Source organism: Pongo abelii, chromosome X, assembly GCF_028885655.2.
Source record: "Pongo abelii isolate AG06213 chromosome X, NHGRI_mPonAbe1-v2.0_pri, whole genome shotgun sequence".
Lineage (NCBI taxonomy): Eukaryota > Metazoa > Chordata > Mammalia > Primates > Hominidae > Pongo > Pongo abelii.
The window spans coordinates 134,303,200-134,330,496 of record NC_072008.2 but is presented as its reverse complement, the minus strand read 5'-3'; the positions used below and the strand labels follow the sequence as shown (position 1 = coordinate 134,330,496).

Here is a 27,297-nt window from a genome sequence, read left to right as displayed (position 1 = left end):
AAATCTGCCACATTAAACTCACACTTTGATGTGCAGATTTTCTGTAGTAACAGTAACAAATGTCAAGACAAAAATCAGACAAAATTAAAGAATAAATAGAGTTTTGTTTGAGGTGCCAAATAGTTTTTAGAGTTCAATCTACTTTGAAAAATATATGATATGCTTGCATATTCCAAGTTGCATTTGTAGGCATTTACCAGATTCTTACAGAAGATGTGTTCATGTCTCCTTAAAACCTTTATTTAGCTGTCTAAATAGTTATTGACCTTCAATTGAATCTTATTTCCCCAGAGAAGTCATATAAATGCCAAGGGTTTACTTTTATCATGTACCTTCCCCCTTTTATGTATAAATTTGTGTGTCATACCTAATAGGTCTATGCTTTAAAAATTTCATCCATCAAAATGTTTATTGAATGTACATTTTGTATAAAATCCCCAAATAAATTCTCTGAAGAAAAAGCTAAAAACAGACTTAAAATACTGTATAGTATTAGTTACCTAATTCCAATTAAATTTCATGATGGTATAATAAAATGGATTCGACATCCTAGTAATGTATTCTTATTACATGGATTTTAATACACCAGATGACAAATCAGATTTTTAAAAGTAAAAAAATGTTTTAAAAATACATAGATTGTACTTTATAGGTTCCTTTTTGCAACTGGATATTGCCATAGAAAATATGGTCAATGATATGGTTAGACTGTGTGTCCACACCCAAATCTCATCTTGAATTCTAATCCTCAGGTGTTTAGGGGGAGACCTGATGGGAAGGGATTGGATTATGGGGACAGTTTCCCCTATGCTGTTCTTGTGATAGTGAGTGAATTCTCAGAAGATCTGATGGTTTTATCAATAGTAATTTTTCCTGCACTGGCTCTTCTCTTTCCTGCTACCATGTGAAGAAGGTCCTTGCTTCCCCTTTGCCTTCCACCATGATTGTAAGTTTCCTGAGGCCTCCACAGCCATGTGTAACTGCAAGTCAATTAAACCTCTTTCCTTTATAAATTACCCAGTCTTGGCTATTTCTTTATAGCAGCATGAGAACAGACTAACACAGTAAATTGGTACTGCAGAGAGTAGGGTACTGCTATAAAGACACCTGAAAATGTGGAAGTGACTTTGGAACTGGGTAAGAAGCAGATGTTGAAACAGTTTGGAGGGCTCAGAAGAAGACAGGAAGATGTGGGAAAGTTTAGAACTTGCTAGAGACTGGTTAAATGGTTTTGACTAAAATGCCAATAATGATGTGGACAATGAAGTCTGGGCTGAGGTGGTCTCAGATGAAAATGAAGAACTTATTCGAACTGGAGCAAAGGCACTCTTGCTATGCTTTCGTAAAGACTTTGGGGACATTTTGCCCCTGACCTAGAGATCTGTGGAACTTTGAACTTGAGAGAGTTAATCTAAAATTGAATTTATGTTAAAAGAGAAGCAAAGCCGAAAGTTTGGAAAATTTGCAGCCTGACAATGCAATAGAAAAAGAAAAACCCATTTTCTGGGGAGAAATTCAAGCCCGCTGCAGAAATTTGCATAAGTAACGAGGAGCCAAATGTTAATCACCAAGACAATGGGGAAAATGCCTCCACAACATGTCAGAGATCTTGGCAGCAGCCCCTCCCATCACAGGCCCAGAGGCCTAGGAGGGAAAAATGGTTTTCTGGGCTTGGTCCAGGGTCCCCCAGCTGTGTGCAGCCTTTGGACTTGGTGCCCTGTGTCCCATCTGCTCCAGCTCTAGTCATGGCTAAAAGGGGCCAACGTACAGCTCAGGCTGCTGCTTCACAGAGTGAAAGCCCCAAGCCTTGGCAGTTTCCATGTGGTTTGGTGTTGGGCTTCCATGTGCACAGAAGTCCAGAATTGAGGCTTGGGAACCTCCGCCTAGATTTCAGAGGATGTATGGAAATGTCTGGATGTTCAGGCAGAAATCTGCTGCAGGGGTGAAGTCCTCAAGGGGAACCTCTGCTAGGGCAGTGCAAAGGGGAAATGTGGGGTTGAATCCCCCACACAGAGTCTCCACTGGGTCACTGCCTAGAGGAACCATGAGAAAAGGGCCACCATCCTCCAGACCCCACAGAATGGTAGATCCACCAACAGCTTGTACTGTGTGCCTGGAAAAGCCACACTGAAGGCCAGCTATGAAAGCAGCTGATGTGGGGGGCTGTACCTTGCAAAGTCACAGGGGTAGAGCCACCCAAGGCCATGGGAGCCCACCCTTTGAATCAGCATTCCCTGGATGTGAGACATGGAGTAAAGGGAAATTATTTTGGAGCTTTAAGATTTAATGATTTCCCTGCTGGATTTTGGACTTGCATGGGGCCTGTAGCCCCTTTGTTTTGGCCAATTTCTCCCTTTGGGAACAGGATCATTTACCCAGCACCTGTACCCCTATTGTATCTTGGAAGTAACTAACTTTTGTTTGATTTTACTGGCTCATAGGCAGAAGGGAGTTGTCTCAGATGAGACTTTTGACTTGGACTTTTGGGTTAGTGCTGAAATGAGTTAAGACTTTGGGATACTGTTGGGAAGGCATGATTGATTTTTAAGTATGAGGACATGGGATTTGGGAGGGGCCAGGGGCAGAATTATATGGTTATGCTTTGTGTTCCCACCCAAATCTCATCTTGAATTGTAATCCCCAGGTGTTTAGGGGGAGACCTGATGGGAAGTGATTGGATTATGGGGCAGTTTCCCCCATGCTGTTCTCATGATAGTGAGTGAATTCTCAGGAGATCTGAGGGTTTTATAAATGATTGTTTTTCCTGCACTGGCACTTCTCTCTTCTGTTGCCATGTGAAGAAGGTCCTTGCTGCCCCTTCACCTTCCACCATGATTGAAAGTTTCCTGAGGCCTCCCCAGCTATGTGGATCTGCAAGTCAATTAAACCTCTTTCCATTATAAATTACCCATTCTTGGGTATATCTTTATAGCAGTCTGTGAACAAACTAATACAGTCACTTCTCTGGAAGTTTTTGAAATCTGCTTGTCAAACAACTACCTTATTTATAAAAAAGAAAGATGAACTTTGGAGATAATAGAACATTTGGCTAATTATTTTTGTAAAAACCAGTGAAAACCTGAAACTACAGTGTTTTATTTCCAGAATACAATACAGAAGTTCATGTATGGAGGACAAGATTTTATGTCATAGTCATCCATATAACCAGGTGATGTAAGCGAGTATATAAGTCACTCTGAGTAACAGAATTGATTGAACTGAAATTACAGAAAAAGGCACAACCCAGTCTGAAACTGTGAGCAGTCTCTGTCTAGCATAGCATTTATTTGACACACTGTGGGCCCAGTATACTCAGCAGAGAGATAAGCATATAGGGGCAATATTTGGGTTTCTGTTTTGCTTTGTTTTGTTTCACACAGTTTCAAGATTAACCTAATACTTGATGATGACCAAGGCACTCAGTGCTTTGCATGTAATGATATTTTTTTGTAGATTTTTAAAATCATGGACTTTTAGAGAGTCTTAATGCTGATAGTTCACTGTGAACTTCCTGTAATTATTCACTAGTAAAAAATATTCTCCAATAATTCATCATGAGTTATCCCAGGATACCTCAGGCAATGGATAGTTCATATGGAAGAAATAGCATGCTGATTTGCAATTATAATTGAAGAAAATTGCTTGAGAGGATTCTGACAGCACAGAAAATAGGCCAATTAGTTACCCAACTCTCATCCTCCTGTGATTCATGATTGTCTCCATTTAATTTTGCTGTCATTTATGAAGTGAGGTTAAGAATAGATAAGCTTCTTTTAGCCACATCTTACAATTAGCTTACTCTTTTGCTGCTGCTGCTTCTTTTTTTAACAGTATGATTGGGTTCAAAAACCAGTGGTCCTCAAAACTGTATTTAACAGTTATTCATCATCAAGCACTTGCTAATGTTTAAAACCACTTGATTCAGTGTCATAGCCTAACAATCATGCTCAAAGTAGGGTTTTTGCCCACCAAAAAAAATCATCAAGTGCTACTTTGTAACATATAAAATCAAAGCCAAGAAGATATAATAAGCTTTGGCCAAGTAAATACATATTAAGGTTTTAAAAATCAATTTTATAAAGAAGCAAGTTCTTTATATAAGAATAGAACAAAATAAAAGAGTAATATGGAAGAAAACAACTACCTGTAATGTAAAATTTAGCAAATAAACATTTCCTCCTATGCTTCTTCCTTTTAAATATGTCAAAATCTTACTCATGCTTCTTTTGAAAGGAAAAATGAAGATCGTGAGAATAAGAATATTTTAGTTGATGCAGACATTGGAAGGTCATCATATTTACTCATGTTTGTATATAAATTGGTTAATAAATTTTTTGTAACTGTGTTTGAAGGATTTGCTTGTGTGTGTGGTGGTGGTGGTGGTGTCTTTCCAACCAATAAAGGCTTCTTAAGAATCAGAATAAGGCTTTTGCTTATCTAATGTTCCACCCAAAGAACCTACTTTGTCCCTGAACTCACAGTAGGAATAAAGTATTTATGTGCAGACATAGGAATCAACAAATGAAGTCTATTTACCTGTGCTGAGAAGTTGTCCTGTTATATCCAGAAGCCACAATGTTATGTTTGTCACTTTAATTGATTTACATAATATCTGAAGCAATCTAGTGTGGATTATTTAGTTAAGCCGTCAAAAGACTTCCGTATGGAGCTATAATACTCTCTAGCTTTTATTTTTCATGCCAAAACTTTATCTTCACATCTATCTATCTATCTATCTATCTATCTACCTATCTATCTATCTATCTACCTATTTATCTAACTACCTAATATATCTATCTAATCTATCCGTCAATCTATCCCTCTATGTATCACACATCTCATATATTTATCTAAATTTAAGTTAAATTATTTTGAATATTTTGACATATATGAGAAATGGGATCAGTTATAAAACCTGATAAAAGAATTTCTGATTTATACATCAATTACACATTTAATTGGGATAATTATTTGGCAATTCCTTGAGTTTTCTGTGCCAGAAATTCTAAAATAGGAGGGAAGATTTTTAACTTATAAGGGTTTATTTGGTTGAGTATAGCAGTTCATGTATATTCAGGCCAGGTGCAGAAGCATGTGATATAACTAAACTGAATTATCATATAATGCCTAGATATCTTTCTTGGAAATCTCCAAAACCAAAGTTGTTTGTTATAAAAGGAAACTTTTTTTTAATAGTTCAAAATACTTGTGTGAAATCTCATCCATGTTTCTGGGTATTAGATAAAGTATTTGATTTTAACTGAACTTATGTGAGTCACTTCTAAAATGTCCATGTATGTTCTATTTATTTAAGTTAGAATAAAAGAAAAACTTATGACAACATATTCTTGATTCTCAAGATTTTAAGTCTTGGACGACATGGAACATAATACTGTGGACAGAAACCACTTAGAGAAAAACATTTTAAATACCATCTGCAAAGTCTTCTTTGAATTTTAAAATTCTACAGGAAGACAGCATAAAATGTGTACAGAAGCACCAGATAAAAAGAAAAATGAATTATGCATCTTTATTAAATTCACTTTTCATCTCCCTCAATTATAAAAACACATTATGGAGCAGATTACTCAACAAGCCAAGAAAACAAAATGGAAATGCAATTAAATTGCAAACAACCTCCAAACATCATCTTGTATCTTCTGATGAACAGTTTCAAAGAAAATCATTAACAATATGCCTTAGATATATCCTTTATTTTATTTCATATTTTGTTTTTTAAATAATGGCTTGCTTTAAAGAAGATTACAATTTATGAAATGGTCAGGAAATATGCTTGATTTATTTTAGAGTGAATATATTTATATTTGTTTCCTTATTGTCACATATCAATATCTAATTATGACATGGTTATTCTAAAGTTAAGTACATGAGCTATAGCAAAATAATAATTTGGGAGGATTGATCAACAAAATTACATGGAAAAATAAATTTTGTTAACCTCAGGAATTTATAATGTTGTTGAGGAGTCAATATTACCAGTTACAATCAATCAGAGAAAAATTTTGTGAATTGAACTTGTGTACTTATTTGTGTTTTGCATATAAGTGAAAAGAAAGTGAAGGATAGAGGAATGAGCATTGCCTGGATTTGTCCGAAAAATGATTTGGGTAAGATTAAACTGGAAGGAAAAATTTAGTTAATCACTCTTATCATCAATTATGATAAGTTGAAATGTTGATGGGGGAGCTTATGGTTATATGAACCAAATGGAGTCATTGGTCCCCTCAAAGTAATTTTAAAAAGCTGAAAAAGAAAAGATTTAATATGATGATTCTTAGTTCACAGATGATTGTTAGTTATTGTGACACAAAGAATTGAAAGTGAAACGGGATTAAATTAATTACTTAGCACATTTTAAATCAAACATAATGATTTAAATTTAACTTTTACAGAAAGAAGTTAGTATATTCAAATGGATTTGGAAATTTATTTGGTGTTATACTGCAGGAATAGTCTATTAATTGATATGCTGACTTTCTATCAGGAATAAAGTAAAATTTGAAGGTAAATTGTAGAGAGACCTATTCTCAGGATGATTTTATCCATATACCATATCACTTGATTGGTGAAAATTCATTGGGTGTTTAACTGTATGAAACTGGAGTTTAATTGACCATTTATTTATTTATTTATTCATGTAGGGCAGTGGCATAGGTAATCCATAAGGCATGTTTGGTTTTTGAAGTGAATTTTAATGGAACTTCTGGTGGTGAAAACCTGATGCATCCATTTATGTTTCCCATCAAACTTTTACTTAATGAGACTTGCTTTATCATATGGTTTATCATACAAATGAGGAAACTTTCAAAGGTGAATGAAGACAGTAGCATTAACTAAAATTATGTAAATAAGGATATTTATTTATTGCCCTACTAGTTGGTTTTATGTTATTGGTGGATTTATATAGTTTTTCCATTCAAAAATTATATCAAAAATGAAATTATTTCTAAAAACTGTAAGTAAATTAAATAAAGACAATATTCTATATGAATTATCTAAATATTAAAACTTTCATAAGCATGGAAATAATTGTTGGTATATAGTCTTATACTTCAGTCAGTTTCTTAGCATGGTCTTTCTTTAATGCCATGCCAATGGTGTTTTCCTGGAAGATATATTTTATATGATCTTATTTTATTTTTAGTTATGAAATGTCTTTCAATCTTCTTCAAAGAGGGAATATAAGAGTGGTAAATTTGATTTTTTTTAACACTGGACTTATCTATAGATCATAATATGTGTACTGGAGAAAATACTTCTATAACTATGAGATAACTGATAAACTCAGAAAAAATTTTTTTTAAATGGAGGATATTTTCAGTGGTGTTTTTGTTTTTCTTTTATTATTTTGAAATGTATAAATATTTTGGCTCACATATTTTCACAGGCACTTTCTCAAAAAAATCAGTCATACCTTTTCTCAATCTCATTGTATTTCACTTCATTAGAGAGATGCCATACCTGCAAATGTTTTCAAGATAAGCCTTTCTGTACTGTGGTACTCTACTCACTCAAATTGAAGTTCAAGTTTATTTTGGTGCTATAACAATTGAAAACCTTAATTTAAGATTCTTAAATGATTTTTAACAAAGTGAAAGCAATATTTAATGAACTAATTGACAATAAGAAATTCGATAGAACTGCGTAACACTTAGGATGATTTAAAAAGCTGTTATTTTGACTGAGCGCAGTGGCTCACGCCTGTAATCCCAGCACTCTGGGATGCCAAGGCGGGTGGATCCCTGAGGTCAGGAGTTTGAGACCACCCTGGCTAACATGGTGAAACCCTGTCCCTACTAAAAATACGAAAATTAGCCAGGTATGGTGGTGCATGCCTGTAATTTCAGCTACTCAGAAGGCTGAAGCCTGGGCAACAGAGCAAGACTCCGTAAAAAAAAAAAAAAAAAAAAAAAAAAAAAAAAAAAAAAAAGCTGTATTTTGAAAACTCAAACTTTCCTCAAATGTATTTATTCTTTACTTTTGATTCAAGGGGTATATGTGCAAGTTCATTATGTAAATATATTGTGTGATTCTGAGGTCTGGAATTCTATTGAAGCCACCACCCAAATAGTGAACATAGTACACAATAGGCAGTTTTTCAACATTGGCACCCCTCTCTCCCTCCCTCCTTTTGAAGTTCTCCAGTGTCTATTGTTATCATCTTTATGTTCATGTGCACCCAGTCTTTAGCTCTTACTTATAGGTGAGAACATGTGTTATTTAGTTTTCTAAATACTAGCTTAATCACCTCCAGTATAGTGGCCTCCAGCTGCATCCATGTTGCTGCAAAGGACATAATTTTATTCCTTTTTATGGCTGTGTAGTATTACATTGTGTGTATATACCAGATTTTCTTTATCTAGTCCACTGTTGATGGGCACCTAGGTCGATTCAATGTCTTTGCTATTGTGAATAGTGTGGTGTATTAGTCTGTTTTCCTACTGCTATGAAGAACTGCCTGAGACTGAGTGATTTATAAAGGAAAGAGGTTTAATTGGCTCCCAGTTCAGCATGGCTGAGGAGGCCTCAGGAAACTTACAATCATGGCAGAAGGTGAAGGAAAAGCAAGGCACCTTCTTCACCAGGCAGCAGGAAGGAGAAGTGCCAAGTGAATTGGGAAGAGGCTCTTATAAAACCATCAGATCTCATGAGAACTCATTATCATGAGAACAGCATGAGGGAAACCACCCCATGATTTAATTACCTCCACTTCTTCTCTACCTTGACATGTGGGGATCATAGGGATTACAATTCAAGATGAGATTTGGGTGGGGACACAAAACCTAACTATATCATGCTGTAAGAATTATACAAGTGCAGGTGATAGCTTTTTGAAAGAACAATTTATCTTCCCTTGGGTATGTATATAGTGATGGGATTGCAGGGGCAAATGTTAATTATATTTTTTGTTCTTTGAAAAATCTCCAAACTCCTTTCCATAGGGGCTGAACTAATATACAATCCCACAAACAGTGTATTAGTGTGCCCTATTCTCTGCAACCTCACCAACATCTGTAATTTTTGACTTTTTAAAAATAGCCATTCTGACTGATGTGAGGTGGTATCACATCGTGGTTTTGATTTGCGTTTCTCTAATAATTAGTGATGTTGAGCATTTTAAAATTTGTTTGTTGGCCACTTGCATGTCTTCTTTTGAGAGGTGTCTGTTCATGTCCTTTTCCCACATTTTAAAGGGGCTATTGGATTTAGGATATCAGTCGTTTCAGATTCATAGCTTACAAATATTTTATCCCATTCTGTTGGTTATCTTTTTACTCTGTTGATCGTTTCTTTTGCTGTGAAGAGAATCTTTAGATTAATTAGGTCCTAGCTGTCAATTTTTGTTTTTGTTGCATTTGCTTTTGAGGTCTTAGTGATAAATTCTTTGCCTAAATCAATATTCCAGAAGAGTATTTCCTAAGCTCTGTTCTAGGATTTTTCTAGTTTCATCAGTTATTACTTCTAATTTTTAAAACTATCTTGAGATAATTTTTGTATATGCTTAGAGGTAGGGGTCCAGTTTCATTCTTGTACATATGGCTAGCTAGTTTTCCCAGCACTGTTTAAAGAATAGGCTATCCTTTCTCCATTGTTTTTTTGTTTTTTGTTTTTTATTTTTGTCGACTTAATTGAAATCAATTGCTTGTAGATGTGTGGCTTGAATTCTAGGTTCTTTCTTCTGTTGCATTAATGAATGTGTCTATTTGTTTACCAGTACCATGCTATTTTGATTACTGCAGCTTTACAATATAGTCTGAAGTTGGGTAATGTGACGCCTCTGGCTTTGCTCTTTTTGACTAGGATTGCTTAGATATTCAGGCTCTTTTATTGGTTCCAGATGAATTCTAAAACGATTTCTTCTAACTATGTGAAAAATGACATTGGTAATTTGATAGGAATTGCATTGTATTTGTAGATTGCTTTAGGTAGTACTGTCATTTTAATGAATTTAATTCTTCCTATGCATGAGTGAGGAATTTTTTTTATTTGTTCGTGTCACCTGTGATTTCCTTCAAGAATGTTTTGTAGTTCTACTTATAGAGATCTTTCCCTTCCTTGGTTAAATGTATTCGTAGACATTTTCTTTTTGGGACTATTGTAAATGGAATTGCATTCTTAGTTCATTTATCAGCTTAAACGTTATTGGCGTATAGAAGTGCCACTGATTTTTCTATGTTGATTTTGTATCTTGAAACTTTATTGAAGTCATTTTATCACATTTAAGAATGTTTTGGCAGAATATTTAGGGTTTTCTAGTTATATAATCTTGTCATCAAAGAGAGAATATTTGACTTCCTATTTTTCTATTTGAATGCTTTTTATTTTTTTCTTTTGCTAGATTGCTCTGCCTACAACTTCCAGTACTATATTGAATAGGATTGGTGATAGTGGGCATCCTTCTCTTGTTTCAGTTATCCGGGGAATACTTCCAGCTTTTGCCCATTCATTATGATGTTGGCTTTGGATTTTTCAGAACTGGCTCTTATTAATTTGAGGTATGTTCCTTGGATGCCTAGTTTATTGAGGGTTTTTATCATGAAGGGATATTGCATTTCGTTGGAAGCTTTTTCTGTGTGTATTGAGATGATCATGTGTTTTTGTTTTGAATTCTGTTTAGGTGTTGAGTCACATTTATTGATTTGCATATGTTGAACCAACCTTTCATCTCAGGAATAAGGCCTATTTAATCAAAATGAATTTACCTTTTGATGTGCTACTGAATTTGGTTTGCTTGTGATTTGTTGAGGATATTTGCATCTATATTTATCAGGGTTATTGGCCATTAGTTTGAAACTTTTGTTATGTCTTTACCAGATTTTTGTATCAAGATAATATTGGTTTCATAGAATGACTTAGGGAAGAATTTATACTCGATTTTTTGGAAATTTTTCAGTAGAATTGGTACCAGCTCTTCGTTGTACATTTGGTAGAATTCAGCAGTGAATCCGTCTGTTTTCAGGGATTTTTTTGGTTGGTTAGTATTTAGTTACTGATTCAATTTTGTAACTCATTATTATTCTGTTCAGGGTTTCTACTTCTTCATGATTCAATCTTAAGCTATTTTTTCAGGAATGTATACATTTCATCTAGGACCTCTGTGCATAGAAGTGTTCATAGTAGTCTCCAGATTTTTTTTTTTATTTCTTTGGAATTGGTTGGGATGCTACCTTCGTCATTTCTGATTGTGCTTATTTGGGTCTTATCTCTTTTTTTCTTTGTTTATCTAGCCTAGTGGTCTATTCATCTTATTTATCCTTTCAAAGAACAATCTTTTCATTATGTCGATCTTTTGTGAAATTTTGTTAGTCTCAAGTTTGTGTATTTCTGCTCAGATTTTAAGTATTTCTCTTCTGCTAAGTTTGGGTTTAGTTTGTTTTTGTTTTTCTAGTTCTTTTAGGTGTGATGTAAAGTTGTTAACTTGAGATCTTTCTATCTTCTTGATGTAGGCATTTAACACTATGAACTCTCCCCTTAACACTGCTTTTGCTGCATCCCAGGGGCTTTGGTATATTGTGTCACTCTTTTTATTTCTTTCAAAGAATTTTTTTTAAATTGCTGCATTACTTTTGTTGTTTACTCAAAGGTCATTCTGTAGCAAATTGTTTCGTTTCAATGTATTTTTTGGTTTTGAGAGCTCATCTAGGTATTAATTTTCATTATTATTCCACTATTTTGAGAAGATGCTTTGTTTGATTTTGATATTCTTAAATTTGTTGAGACTTGCTCTATGGCCCAGCATGTGGTCAACATTAGATTATGATCCATGTGCAGATGAGAAGAATGTATATTCTGTGGTTGTTAAGTGGATTATTCTGTAGATGTATTAGTTTCAATGGGTCAAGTGGTAAATTTAAGTTCAGAAGTTCTTTTTTAGTTTTCTGCCTCAATAATCTGTCTAATGCCTTCATTGTGGTGTTGAAGTCCCCCACTGTTTGTGTGTGGCTAAGTATTTTCTTAGGTTTAGCACTAATTGTTTCATAAATCTGGGTGCTCCAATGTTTGTCTCATTTATATTTAAATAGTTAAATCTTCTTTCTGAATTGAACCCTTTATCATTTTGTCTTGCCTTTGTCCTTTTTAACTGTGGTTGTTTTAAGGGCTGTTTTATCTGATATAAGAATAGCAATCTTTGCTCTTTTTTGTTTCCCATTTCTGTGATAAATCTTTCTTCATCCCTTTACTTTGAGCCCATGGATGCCATTGCATGTTTGATTGATTCCTTGAAGACAGTAGAAGGTTGGGTATTGTTTCTTTAATCTAATTTGACACCCAAAGTCTTTTAAGTGGAAAATTTAGGCCATTTATATTCAAGGTCAATATTCATATGTGAGATTCTGTTACTCTTGTAGTGCTGTTAGCTAGCTGCTTTTTCTGTGGACTATGCATTTTCTTGTGCTTTTATGGTAGCAAGTATCATTCTTTTGTTTCCATGTTTAGAATTTCCTTAAGTATCTCTTGTAGATCTGGTCTGGTGGTGACAAGTTCTTTTAGTGATTGCTTACCTGGGGAAAAAAAAACTTTATATTTCCTCTATTTATAAAGTTTAGCTGGAAGAGATATAAAATTCTTCACTTTCATTTTTTTTTAAGAATGCCAAAAATAGGCCCTGAATTTCTTCTGCATTGTAAGTTTTCCTCTGAGAAGTCTGTTGTTAGTGTGATGGGATACCGTTTATAGGTAATATGGTTCTATTCTCTGACTTAAAGATTTTCTTCTTTTCCATTTTCTTAAACAGTCTTATGACTATATGCCTCGTGGATGACTGTCTTTTATAGTGTCTCTCAGGAGTTCTCTTGATTTCTTATATCTTCCTATTGACCACTCTAGCAAAGTTGGAGAAATTATCCCAGATTATATTTTTAAATACATTTTTCAAGCTGCTTAAATTCCTCTCTTCTCTTCCAGGAATGCCAATAATTCATAGGTTTGATCCCTTTGCATAATCTCATATTTCTCAATGCCTTTGTTTTCTTAAAATTCTTTTTCCCTTATTTTTGTCTGACTGGGTTGGTTTGAAATACCAGTCTTTGAGCTCTGAAATTCTTTCTTCTGCTTGATATACTCCATTTTTAAGGCTTACCACTGTGCTTTGAAATTCCTGTAGTGAATTTTTTATCTCCAGAAGTTCTGTTTAGTTATTTGTTAGTAGAGATCTGTCATTTTTCAAATCTTTGATCATTTTTCTGACTTCTTTGTATTGGATTTCAACCTTCTCTTGCATCTTATTGAATTTCATTGCCATCCATATTCTGAATTCTATATTTGTCATTTCAGACACCTCAATCTAGTAATGATCCATTGCTGGGGAGCAAGTGCAATCCTTTGGAGGTAATGTAATGCTCTGCCTTTTTCCATTGCTAGAGTTCTTATGCTGATTCTTGGTCTTCTGAGGGAGCTGAGACTTCTTTTTTGAACTTGCTATCATTTATGTGGGGCTTTCAATTTTTTTTCCTCTGTCCACTTACACTCTGATGGGTGGTTTCAGCCAAAGTGCTTCATCAGGATAATGGCAGCGGAATCTGTGCTTTTCATGTGTGCCAGCAACTGCAACAGTCCAATGGGCTACACATGCTAAAGCCAGGTACCTGTGTGGGCGGCATTGTCAGCATCCATGAGAACGTTTATGCCAGTGGCATGAGTGGCACAGAATGGGGGGAGTTGCTGGTCTTTGTGTGTGCTGCCACCAATGGCACAAATGCACAGGTTATGTGTGCAGCCATGTTGGTGCGGTAGGAGTGGTGAGGTCCATCTGTGCACGTGCACTTGCAAAGCAGTGGGGAGGGTGCTCCATCCCACAGGCAAGGCTCCCCTGCTTTGTCCAGGTCTGACAGTAACCCTAAGGCTAAATTCTCCTAAAGATGCATGGTGAGCCTTGGGGGATGGGCATCTCTGGCTGTGCTCCACTCCAGCCATTCTTATGCCAAATCTTCTTGGCTCTGCATGGGCTGGAGTCCTGCCTTTGCACCTCTCTGAGCAACTCTCTCTTTGCCAGGTCCAGAGTTTCTGGAGGTCATGGAATCTCCTGCTGCTACAATTCTGGAGGTCTATGTCACTTCTTACCTGTTCAACTCATCCCTTCCTCAGGAGTTGTTGAGGGACCAGGAACAAGTTCTGGCACTTAGTCACCCCAAGAAAGGTTCCCAGCTTTGTCCCCCTTCACCCCAGCTTCTGCTTTATCCCACCATGCACTCTCAATGGCTTCCCTCTGAAGATCTGCTCAGAGTTTCCCAGATATCCAGCTGTCCCAGTCTCTTGGTGGGAAATATTCCTCCTCACAGCAAATTAATATTTTCTAGTGTACCAGTTTACATACTTTGTGTTAGTATTGTTGTTTACTATTTTTAGTTATTTTCTTAATTGTTGTTCAATAAATTATAATATCTACCTTTAGTTATCATTACCTTCATCTTAATTATAGTAAAATATAAAAATGTTCCCTAATAGAGTTTGATAACATTCCCTCATGTATGTAATTGTTTTTATATATACTATGCCAATATTTTACAACTCTAATAATGCATTTTATAATTATCTTTTATGTGGTTATCTTTTACATATTTTAAAATCAGAATAAAGGAAAATATTTACACATTTTCAAAAGTTATCTATATATTTATATTACTTTTACTGGTACTATTTCTTTGTGTGGATCAAGGTACAATCTAGTGTGACTGCCTTTCCCTCATTTAGTGTTTCTAGTAAGGCAGTTTTGCTGGCAAAATATGCTCAGTCTTTTATTTTTAATATGGCAAAGTCCTTATTGTACTTTCTCTTCTTAAATTTTTAAATATTTTTATTAATACTTAATACTTTTACATATCTGTCAGGTACATGTGATGTTCTGATATACACATACAATGTATATTAATCATATGAGGGTAATTAGGATATCTGTGACCTCAAACATTGACTAATTCTTTGTTTTGAAACTATTTCAAATCTTTTTTTCTAGCTCTTTTGAAATTCATAATAAAGTATTATCTGTAGTTATCTTATAGTTTTATTGAACACTAGAGTTCATTCCTTCTATCTAACTGTATTGTTGTACCCATTAACCAACCTCCCTTCACCCCTCCTCCTCCGAGCACTTCCAAGACTGATAGCCATCATTTTACTCTCTACTTTCATAAGATCACCCTTTTTAGGTCCCACATATGAGTGAGAACATGCAATGTCCGTTTATCTGTGCCTTACTCATTTCACTTTACATAATGTCCTCAAATTCCATCCATGTTGCTGCAATTATAAACTACATTTACTTCATCCACTTAAATGTTGATGAACACTAAGGTTATTTCCATATCTTGGCTATTGTGAATAGTGCAATAAACATTGAAGTGCTGATATTTCTTTGATGTATTAATTTCCTTTCTTTTGGATATATACTCAGTACTGGGAATGCTGGGACATGTAGTAGTTTTATTTTTAGTTTTCTTGAGGAACATCCATACTATTTTCCATAGTGGCTCTACTAATTTATATTCTCACAAAATATTTGTTATATTTGTCTTTGTAATAAGAGCCATTTTAACTGAGGTGAGCTGATATCACATTGTGGTTTTGATTTGCATTTCCATGATCATTAGTAATGCTGACTATTTCTAAAAATACACTTGTTGGACATTAGTATCTTCTTTCTGAAACGTCTATTCAGGTAATTTGCCAATTTTTAAATTAGATTATTTTTATTTTGCTATTGAGTTGTTTCAGTTCCTTATATATTTTGGTCATTAATCTCATTTCAGATGGATTGTGAATATTTTCTCTTATCCTGTAGGTTATCACTTAACTTTTTTGATTTTTTTTTCCTGTGCAGAAGATTTTTACCTTGATGTAATCCCATTTCTGTATTTTGCTTTTGTTGCCTGTGCTTTCGAGGTCTTACACAGAAACTCTTTGTCCAGACCAATATCATGAAGCATTTCCTCAATATTTTCTTCTAGTAGTTTCATAGATCCAGGACTTACCTTAAAATATTTCATTTATTTTGATGTGATTTTTGTATATGGTGAAAAATGGGGGTCTAGTTTTATCCTTTTGCATATGAATATCCAGATTTTCCAGCACCATTTATTGAAGAAATTGTCATTTTCTCAATATATGTTCTTGGCACCTTTGTTGAAAATCAGTTGGCTATACGGAGTGAGGTTATTTCTGCATTCCCTTATTCTGTTCCACTAATATATGTGGGGATTTTTTAATGTCAGTAACATGCTCTTTTGGTTATTATATAGCTTTTTGTATAGTTTGAAGTCAGGTAGTGTGATGCCTCAGCTTTGCTTTTTTTTACTCAGGTTTGCTTTGGCTATTCAGCATCTTTTGTGACTTCATGTGAATTTTATGATTCTTTGTGAATAATTTCATTGATATTTTGCTAGGGATTGCATTGAATCTGAAGGTCACTTTGGATAATATGGGTATTTGAACAATATTCCTTCATCTAATCAATGAGAATAGGATATTTTTCTATTTTTGGTGTCCTTTTCAATTTTTGTAACAAGTGTTTTAATAGGTTTCATATTAGAGTCTTTGGTTAACTTTATTCCTGTGTCTTTTACTCTTTGGAGCTATTGTAAATTGGATTGCTCTTTTGGTTTCTTTTTTTTTTTTTTTTTTTTTTCAGATTTTCACTGTTGGTGTACAAAACTGCTACTGTTTTTGCATGTTGATTTTGTATCCTCCCACTTTACTGAATTTGTTCATTAGTTCTAATAGTTTTTAGTGGAGAATTTGGGCTATTTTAAATATAAATCCTGTCATATGCAAACAAGAATAATTTGACTTTTCTTTCCCAATGTGTATGCCCTTAATTTTTTTCTCTTTCCTAATTTATCTGGCTAGAATTTCCATTACAATGTTGAATAGAAGTGGTAAGAGTAGGCACGCTTGTCTTGTTCTAAGTATTAGAGATAGGCCTTTGAAATCTTCCCCATTCAGTATGATATTAGCTATGGGTTTGTTATATATGACCTTTATTGTTTTTGCAGTATATTCCCTCTATACACATTTAGCTGAGAGTTGTTTTTTTTTTAATCAGAAATGGATGTTGAATTATACTGAATGCTTTCTCAGCCTCTATGGAAATGATCATATGGTTTTTGTTTCGATGCCTTTCTTTCCTTCTTCCTTCCTTTCTCTTCTTTCTTTCTTTCTTTCATTTCTTTTCTTTTCTTTCTTTTCTTTCTTTCTTTTGATATGGAGTATTGCTCTGTCACCCAGGCTGGAGTGTCATGGCACGATCTTGGCTCATTGCAACCTCTGCCTCCTAAGTTTAAGCAATTCTCCCACCTCAGCCTCCCGAGCAGCTGGGATTACAGGCATGTGCCACCATGCCCAGCTAATTTTTTGGATTTTTAGTAGAGACGGGATTTCTCTGTGTTGGCCAGGCTGGTCTCAAACTCCTGACCTCAGATGATCTGCTGTCAAGAAATACATGAGACTGGGTAATTTATAAAGAAAAGAGGTTTAATTGAGTCACAGTTCCACATGGCTGGGGAGGCCTCAGGAAACTTACAGTCATGGTGGAATGCACTTCTTCACAGGGTGGCAGGAGAATGTGTGCCAGCAGGGGAAATGCCAGACACTTATAAAACCATCAGATCTCATGAGAACTCACTCACTGTCATGAGAACGGCATGGGAGAAACCACCTCCATGATTCAATTACCTCTTATGGAGTCCCTCCCATGACATGCGGGGATTATGGGGATTACAGTTCAAGGTGAGATTTGGGTGAGGACATGGAGCCAAACCATATAATTCTGCCCCTAGTCACTCCTAAATCTCTTGTCCTCATAGTTCAAAACACAATTAAGGCCCTCCAATAGCCCTCCGAAGTCCTAACTCATTCCAGCATTAACCCAAAAGTCCAAGCCCAAAGTCTCATCTGAGACAAGGCAAGCCCCTTTTGTCTATGAGCCTGTAAAATCAAAAGCAAGTTAGTTACTTCCTAGATACAATGGAGGTACAGGCATTGGATAAATACACCCATTCCAAATGGGAGAAATTCACCAAAACAAAGGCTCTACAGGCCCCATGCAATTCTGAAATCCAACAGGGCAGTCACTAAACATTAAAGTTCCAAAATAATCTCCTTTGACACCATGTCTCACATCCAGGGCATGCTGATGCAAGAGGTGGGCTCCCATGGCCTTGTGCAGCTCCAGTCCTATGTCTTTGCGGGGTACAGCCCTTCTCCCAGCTGCTTTCATGGGCTGGCATTGAGTGTCTGTGGCTTTTCCAGGTGCACAGTGCAAACTGTCAGTAGATCTACCATTCTGGAGTCTGGAGAATGGTGGCCCTCTTCTCACAGCTCCAATAGGCAGTGCCCCAGTGGGGACTCTGTGTGGGGGCTCTAACCCCACATCTTCCTTCTGCACTGCCCAAACAGAGGTTCTCCATGAGGGCTCTGCCCCTGCAGAATCTTCTTCCTGGACATTCAGGAGTTTCCATACATCCTCTGAAATCTAGGTGGAGGTTCCCAAACCTCAGTTCTTGACTTCTGTGCACCCACAGGCTCAACACCACATGGAAGCTGCCAGGGGTTGTGGCTTGCACCCTCTAAAACAATGGCCTGAACTGTACCTTGATTCCCTTTAGTCATGGCTCTAGCTGAAGCAACTGGGTTGTAGGGCACCATGTCCTGAGGCTGCACAGAGTGGAGAGGTGGGGGGCAGTGGTTGGGACATGCCACACAACCTTTTCCACCTAGGCCTCTGGGCCTGAGATAGGAGGGGCTGCTATAAAGGTCTCTCACATGGCCTCGGGACATTTTCCCCATTGTCTTTGTGATTAACATTTGGCTCCTTGTTACTTATGCAAATTTCTGTAGCAGGCTTTAACTTCTCCCCATAAAATGGGTTTTGCTTTTCTTTTGCATCATCAGGCTGTAAATTTTCCAAACTTTTATACTCTACTTTTCTTTTCAACATAGGTTCCAATTTCAAACCATCTCCTTGTGAATGCATAAAACTGAATGCTTTCAGGATAATCCAGGTCACATATTTAATCCTTTGCTGCTTAGAAATCTCTTCCACCAGATACCCTAAATCATCTATGTCAAGTTCAAAGTTCCACAGATGTCTGGTGCAGGGGCAAAATGCCACCAGTCTCTGCAAAAATTTAGTAAGATTGACCTTTACTCCACTTCCCAAACAGTTTTTTATCTCCATCCGAGACCACCTCAGCCTTCATTTCATTGTCCGTATCACTATCAGCATTTTGGTCAAAGACATTCAACAAGTCACTAGGAAGTTCCAAACTTTCCCATCTTCCTGTCTTCTGAGCCCTCCAAGTCACTAGGAAATTCCAAACTTTGCCATAATTTTGTCTTATTCTGAGCCTTCCAAACTCTTCCAACCTCTGCCCACATCCAAAGTTGCTTCCACATTTTTGGGTATTCTTACAGCCGTGCCCCACTATCTCAGTACCAATTTACTGTATTAGTCTATTCTCACACTGCTATGGAAATTCCTGAGACTGTGTAATTTGTATATATAAAAAAAGGTTTAATCGATTCACAGTTCCACATGACTGGGGAGGCCTTAGGAAACATAATCGTGGTGGAAGGCACCTCTCCATAGGGCAGCATGAGCGAGAAGGAGTGCCAGCAGGAGACATACCAGACATTTATAAAACCATCAGATCTCATGAAAACTCAGTCAGTGTCATGAGAACAACATGGGAGAAACCACTCCCATGATTCACTTACGTCCCACAGGGTCTCTCCCACAACACGTGGGGATTATGCAATTTACAATTCAAGATGATATTAGGGTGGGGACACAGAGTCAAATCATATCAGGCTATATACACTATATAAAAATTTTATCACAAAACTGATAAGAATAAAAAATAGAAAATAATCCTACATAAGAATAGTAAACCAAATAAATTAGTACTATATAATCATTATGAATCAAAATACATAGGTGTGCTTGGCATGAAACATTGTTTATGCTATATTGTTTCTTAAAAATTGGCTACAAAATTATATGTATTTAATCATGCTATGAAAATCATACACATAAAGGAAAGTAAAACCAAAATGTTAATAGTGACTATGTCTGATAGGTGGAAATAAGTGTGATTTTAAAATAATATTTACTTTGATTTTTCTGTGTTCTTTAATTTTTCTACCAGTATAATGTTGTGGAAAGAGAACATGTTTTATGTAGGAAGCAAGCTGCATAGATTTAAACCTCAGCTTCATCACTTACTAGCTATTAGATTTTGGTAAGTCAGTAACAACACTGTACATCAGTTTCTCCACATATAACGTGAAAATTTTAATAGTACCTACCTCACAGGGTTCTTGTGAAGACTGAATTGCTTAATTCATATAAAATACTTAAAATGTCACTAAGCAAATATGTGCTAAGCACGTTTTAACTATGATATTGAAAATATTTGGTTTTTAAATATTATTATGTATAAATATTACATAGTACATATATAATAAAGAAATAATACAGGATGAAGAGAAAAGAGACATCAAGAAAAACTGTGAAGAAAAAAGCTAGATGCTGAGACTAGTGAGCTAGTAAACAAAATTTTTACTTTTATTATCTGTAGGTTCATAGTACTCACACACAGTACATAGTAGGTGTATATATTTGTGGGGTACATGAGATGTTTTGATGCAAGTATGGAATATGAAATAAACACATCATGGGGAATGGGGTATCCATCTCCTCAAGCATTTATCCTTTGAGTTACAAACAATTTAATTACACTCTTTATTTTTTAATTTGCAATTAAGTTATTATTGATGATAGTCACTCCGTTGTGTGATCAAATTGTTGGTCTTTTCCATTTTTTCTGACTATTTTTTGTTCTCATTCACCATCCCCACCCCTCTACCCCTAACTCCCTACTACCCTTCCCGGATAATAGTAACCATCCTTCTGCTATCTATATCTATGAGTTCAGTTGTTTTGATTTTTATTTCCTACAAACAAGTGAGAACATTGTATTTCTGTGCTTGGCTCATTTTACTTAACATAATGACCTCCAGTTCCATCTATGTTGTTGCAAATGAGGGTTCTCATTCCTTTTTATGGCTGAATAGTACTCCACTGTGTATATGTACCACACTTTCTTTATCCATTTATCTGTTGATGGAATCTTAGTTTTCTTCCCAACCTTGGCTATTGTGAACACTGCTGCAACAAATATAAGAGCGCAGATATCTCTTTGATATACTGATTTCCCTTCTTTGGGGTATATACCCAGCAGTGGGATTGCTGGATCATATGGTAGCTCAATTTTTAATTTTTTGAAGAACCTCCAAACTGTTCTCCAAAGTGGTTGTATTAGCAGTGTTCCCTTTTCTCCACACCCTTACTAGTATTTGTTATTGCCTGTCTTTTGGATATAAGCCATTTTAATTGGAGTAAGATAATATCTCATTGTAGTTTTGATTTGCATTTCTATAATGATGTTAAGCACTTTTTCATATGCCTATTTGCCATTTGTATGTCTTCTTTTGACAAATGTGTATGCAAATCTTTTGCCCATTTTTTTGATCTGATTATTAGATTTTTTTTCTATAGAGTTCTTTGAGCTCCTCGTATATTATGTTTTTTTAATCCCTTGTCAGACAGGTAGTTTGCAGATATTTTCTCCCATTCTTTGTCTTCTCTCTTCACTTTGTTTATTATCCCCTTTGCTGTGCAGAAGCTTTTAAACTTGATGTGATCCCATTTGTGCATTTTTGCTTTGGTGGCCTGTGCTTGTGGGGTATTGCTCAATATATTTTTGCCCAGAAAAGTGTCCTGGAGATTTTCCCCAATGATTTCTTCTAGTAGTTTTGTAGTTCCAGGTCTTAGATTTAAGTCTTTAATCAATTTTGATTTAATTTTTGTATATGGAGAGATAGGGATCTAGTTTAATTCTTCAGCATGTGGATATCCAGTTTTCTCAGCATCATATATTGAGGAGACAGTCTTTTCCTCATTGTATGTTCTTGATACCTTCATCACAAATGAGTTCACTGCAGGTGTGTGTATTTTTTTCTGCATCTTCTATTCTGTTTCATTGTTCTATGTGTCTGTACCATGCTGCTTTGGTTACTATAGCTCTGTAGTATAATTTGAATTCAGATAATGTGATTCCATCAGTTTTGTCTTTTTTCTTAGGATAGATTTGACTATTCTGGGTCTTTTGTGGTTCCATACAAATTTTAGGATTTTTTTTTCTATTTCTGTTAAGAATGTCATTGATATTTCTATAGGGATTGTATTGAATCTGTGAATTGCTTTGGGTACTATGGACATTTTAACAATATTGATTCTTCCAATGCATATTTTTTTCATTTTTGGGGTGTCCTCTTCAATTTCTTTCATTAGTGCTTTATAGTCTTTGTTATAGAGATCTTTCACTTCTTTAGTTAATTTTTAGGTATTTAATTTTCTGTGTAGCTATCGTAAATGGGATTCCTTTTTTGTTTCTTTTTCATATTGTTCACTGTTGGCATCTAGGAATATTACTGATTTTTTATTATAGTATGTTAATTTTGTATCCTGCAACTTTACTGAATGTACCAGTTCCATTCGTTTTCTGGTGAAATCTTTAAGTTTTTCCAATAAAAGATCATACCATCTGCAAGCAAGAATAATTTGACTTCTTCCTTTCCAATTCGGATGCCCTATATTTTCTTCTCGTCTGATTGCTCCAGCTAGAACTTCCAGTGCTGAATAACAGTGTTGACAATGTACATCCTTATTGTGTCTCAGATCTTAGGGGAAAGGCTTTCAGTATTTTTACATTCAATATGATACTAGCTGTGGATCTGTCATATCTGGCTTTTTTTATGTTGAAGTGTGTTTCTTCTACACCCAGTTATTTGAGAGATTTTATCATGAAGTGATATGTTTTTTCCACATCAATTGAAATGATCATGTTTTTTTTCCTTATTCTGTTAATATGATGTATTAAATTGATTTAATAGTATATGTTGGAACTACTTGGTGTTCTATAACATTTTTGTACTTGGATATTGATATCTTTCTCTAGGTTTGGGAAGTTATCTGTTATTGTCACCTTGAATAAACTTCTACCCTTATGTCCTTCTCTACCTCCTCTTTATGGCCAGTAACTCTTAGATTTGACCTTTGGAGGCTATTTTCTTGACCCTGCAGGCATGCTTCTTTGTTTTTTATTCTTTTTCCTTTTGTCTCTTCTGACTGTGTATTTATAAATAGCCTGCCTTTAAGCTCACTAATTATTTATTCTGCTTGATCAATTCTGCTATTAAAGGACTCTGATCCATTCTTCTATATGCAATTTGAATTTTTCAGCTACAGAATTTCTGCCTGATCTTTTTAATTATTTCAGTCTCTTTGTTAAATTTATCTGATAGAATTTAGAACCCCTTCTTTGTGTTATCTTGAATTTTTTGAGTTTCCTCGAAACAGCTATTTTGAAATCTCTGTCTGCAAGGCCACATAGCTGCTTCTGTAGGATTGATCCCTGGTGACTTATTTAGTTCATTTGGTGAAGTCATGTTTCCCTGGATGGTGCTGATGTTGGTAGATGTTCTTTAGTGTCTGGCATTGAAAAATTAGGTATTTATTGTAGTCTTCACTGTTGGGGTTGTTGAATAGCCATCATTCTTGGGAAGCCATTCCAGATATTTTAAGGGACTTGAGTCTTGTGATCTAAGCTATATCTGCTTTAGTGGGCACCCTAAATCCAGCAATTCTGTGGTCCTTGCAGACTTGTAGAGATACTGCATTGATGATCTTGGACAAGATCTGGGGGAATTTTCTGGGTTACCAGGCAGAGACTTTTTTTCTCTTTTTTTACATTCTTCCAAACATACAGAGTCTCTCTCTGTGTCCTGAGGCATGTAAATCTGGGGGTTGAGTGACACAGGAACCCCAGTAGCCACCACCAATATGACCGAACTGAGTCAGACCTGAAGCCAACACAGCACTGGTTCTTGCCCTAGGGCTGCTGTAAAAACTCCATGGCTACTATCCATGTTTGCTCAAGGCTCTGGTGCTCTATAATCAGCAGGGGTGAAGCCAAACAGGCCTGTGTCTTTCCTTTCAGGTTGGCAAGGTCCCCCAGGTTCCAGGTAGGTCCAGTGGTGCCATCTGGGAGTCAGGGACTAGAGTCAAAAACCTTAGAAATCTACCTGGCACTCTATTGTACCATGACTGAGCTGGCACTCAGTCCACAAGTTGCAGTCCTTCCCACTCTGCCCTTCCCTTTTTGAAGGCAGAGGAGCCTCACCCCATAGCCACTGCCACCTCAGGCCCTGAGGAATTCTGCCAGGCCACCACTGATATTCTTTTAAGGCCCACGGTCTCGTAAGTCAGCTTGTTGTGAATGTTGACTGGCTGGGACTCACTCTTCAGGGCAGTGGGATCCCCTCTGGCCCAGCACAGGTCCAGAAATGCCATCCAAGAGTGAAGTCTTGAAATCAGTGACCTCAAGAGCCTACTTGCTGCTCTACTCCCCAGTGGCCATGTTTTACCTGAAGCCAGGGAGTCTCAAAGGCACAAACAAGGCTCTTGATGTAGTAACTGGGTATTGCTGCTGGTTATTCAGGGCCTAAAGGCTCTACAGTTAGCAGGTGATTAATACTGCCAGGACTGGGTACTTCCCTCCAAGGCAGTGGGGACCCTCTATTCCAGGATATGTCTAGAATTGTCTTCTGGGAGCTAGGGCCTGGAATGGGGGCCTCATGCCCCTGATCAGTGCCTGATCCTCTCATAGCTGGGCTGGTATCCTAGATGCAAGACGAAGTCCTCCCCACTCCTTCCTCTCCTCTCCTCAAGCAAAAGGAAGGAGTCTCTTTTGGAGACATGAGTGGTGCAGGCTGTGGTTAGGGAAGCCACTCTCTTGGCTTCCCCAGCTAGTGTCTCAGTATGTCACATGCCCCCCACCAGTTCACTGTCTCTGAGCCTAGTTCGGCATTACAACTCACCTAAGATTTACAGTCCTTATGGCTTAGACTGCCTTTCAAGTTTACTTGGAGACAGAGAGCAATGTAGCCCTCGGTGGTGAGGTTTGCAGGCACTCAGGTTTGGACTGCTAGGATCAATGATTCCTGTCTGGGTAATGCTGGTTTCAGTGCTCCATCCATGGACAGGTGTTAGCTGAGTTTGGTTTGGTTTTCCTTTCTGCTCTGATTTTTGGTTTTTATTAAGGTGTTTTTTTCTGGGTAGATAGTTGTTAACTTGGTGTCTTTGTGGGGTTAACAATCGGTGAAGCCATTTATTCTGCCATCTTGCTCTTCCTCCTGTCTCTGGTAAACAAAATCAAATGCTCCTAACCCTGAAGTGACTTTCCAATCGGGCGGGGGGGGGGGGGGGGGGAGATAGTGTTGGTGTGGCACATTAATCCAAATATTGTATAGAATGAAATCATAAGATTAAAAAGGTATGATAATAGTGAAGGAAGTATTGAAGAAAATTTAATTTACTAGTATTCAAATATCGGTATTAAACTGTGTTTTTCGTCATTTCTTAACAGTATGTTTAGTATTACTTTTAGCTATGTGTGTGGGCAAGAGAATACATCAGTTGGAAGGTCATTCATATCCTGTTCAAGAGAACTGACCAATTTTAGTGACCCAAGAAAGTAGACCCAATAAATGGGAGATCCTCAAATTATAACACACACATTAAATTGATTGGAAAACAATCTCCTAGGTCTTAGAGTAGAATAAAAGATGAGCTATAATTAGCTCTTTGGATGTATAGTATGGATGAATTTATACCATAGTCAGGTATTTAATGATAGGATTTATGGGATTATGCCTACATCACAGAACTACCAGCCTTTCCGAGCCACTATGAGGGTTTCTAAATGAAATTTCTGAAGTATGTAACAGATAATAAGTATCTACCTGTATCTGAACTTGTGATATAAATACAGTTTAAAACATACTTTTTTTTACATTCTAGTATTATTATAGTTGGAATGAAAATAGAATTTTATGTTCTCAAATATAAATATCAAAGAGGAAGAAGCCTTACTTCAGCTTTTAATAGCAAAACAAAATAAACTAAGAAACCCACAAGCTTTGTTTCTTAGCTTACATTTACCTTTCATGTTTGATTGACAATAAATTATAAATTATTACTTCAGAACTATTTATTATGTAAATTGATAAATATAGAAAATATTTATTTGTGTTAGTTTCTCGCTTGTATTTAAGGCAACAAAACAAACAAAACACCACTACACCTATTATTTATGTCAGAGGCCTAGAGAAAGTTTATTGTCGAGACTAACACAAAGCAAGAAACCCTTCTCACCAAGCCAAATTGTATACAACAAGAAAACATATGACTTTTCTTTTCCACACCTGAACGCCTTTGCTTCATTTTGACTATCTAATAACAGAAAATGACAGACACAGACACTTTACAAGTACCCATACAGGTAGCTGGTATTCCCAGGATATTTCATCTTTTCTCTGTTATCAATTCAAATCATTCATTCTCAATATCAATCAATGTTTGCAACCACTGTAATTCTTTCCAACAGTCACAGGTGAGATTTGGACTAAAATAGTTCTGTTAAATAAATTATTCTTCAGAGATTCATAACATAAGCACAGATGAAACACGCTTTTCAAATGTGTGTCTGTCTACTCAGAAGTGTTGAATTAACTGAATTATAGAACAAGGCATTTAGTTTTCACAGGCCTTTTGACATTCTCTTTGAGCATTGGAATGGCATATTAGGGACTGTGCTTTCCTTTCATCTGTAGTTCATGTTTTAGGTGTCTTCCTTAAAAGGTCAGAACATCCTTAGTTACTGCTGCCTATTGAGTAACTGGGGACACAGCTAACCTTAAAGGATGAATTAATTAGTCATTTTGGCAATTAGTCTCCTTTCCCCATTTTGATTATATTCAGTAGTCATTTGAGGATCTAGAGTTTTGAACCAAAATGAAGAAATATCAAAATGAATTATGGAATCAAAGCAAGAGTTGGAAGACTTGGATTTAAATGTTTCTCTTCTAGGTTATGCTTTATTTTTGGAAACCTCAATTAAGTTGGCTCACAAATGAAATAAGTATGATTTCCCCAGACTTATTCAAGAGGGCATGCTCAGACGCTTGGATTTAGCTCTTTTTACATCTGGTAGAAGTGGCTGTGAATCCATCTGGTTCTGGGCTTTTATCAGTTCGTAGGCTATTTATTACTGATTCAGTTTCAGAGCTCATTATATTATTGGCCTGCTGAGGGATTCAATTTCTGTCTGGTTCAGTCTTAGGAGGGTGTATGTGTCCATGAATTTATCCATTTCTTCC

General features: G+C 36.2%; 1 long non-coding RNA gene across 1 annotated transcript in view; it reads left to right on the top strand.

Moving 5' to 3' along the window:
- The window catches only part of LOC129053040 (uncharacterized), a 620,941-nt gene that overhangs the window by 536,195 nt on the left and 57,449 nt on the right, over positions 1–27,297 (top strand). The gene's annotated exons all lie outside the window — the stretch shown is intronic.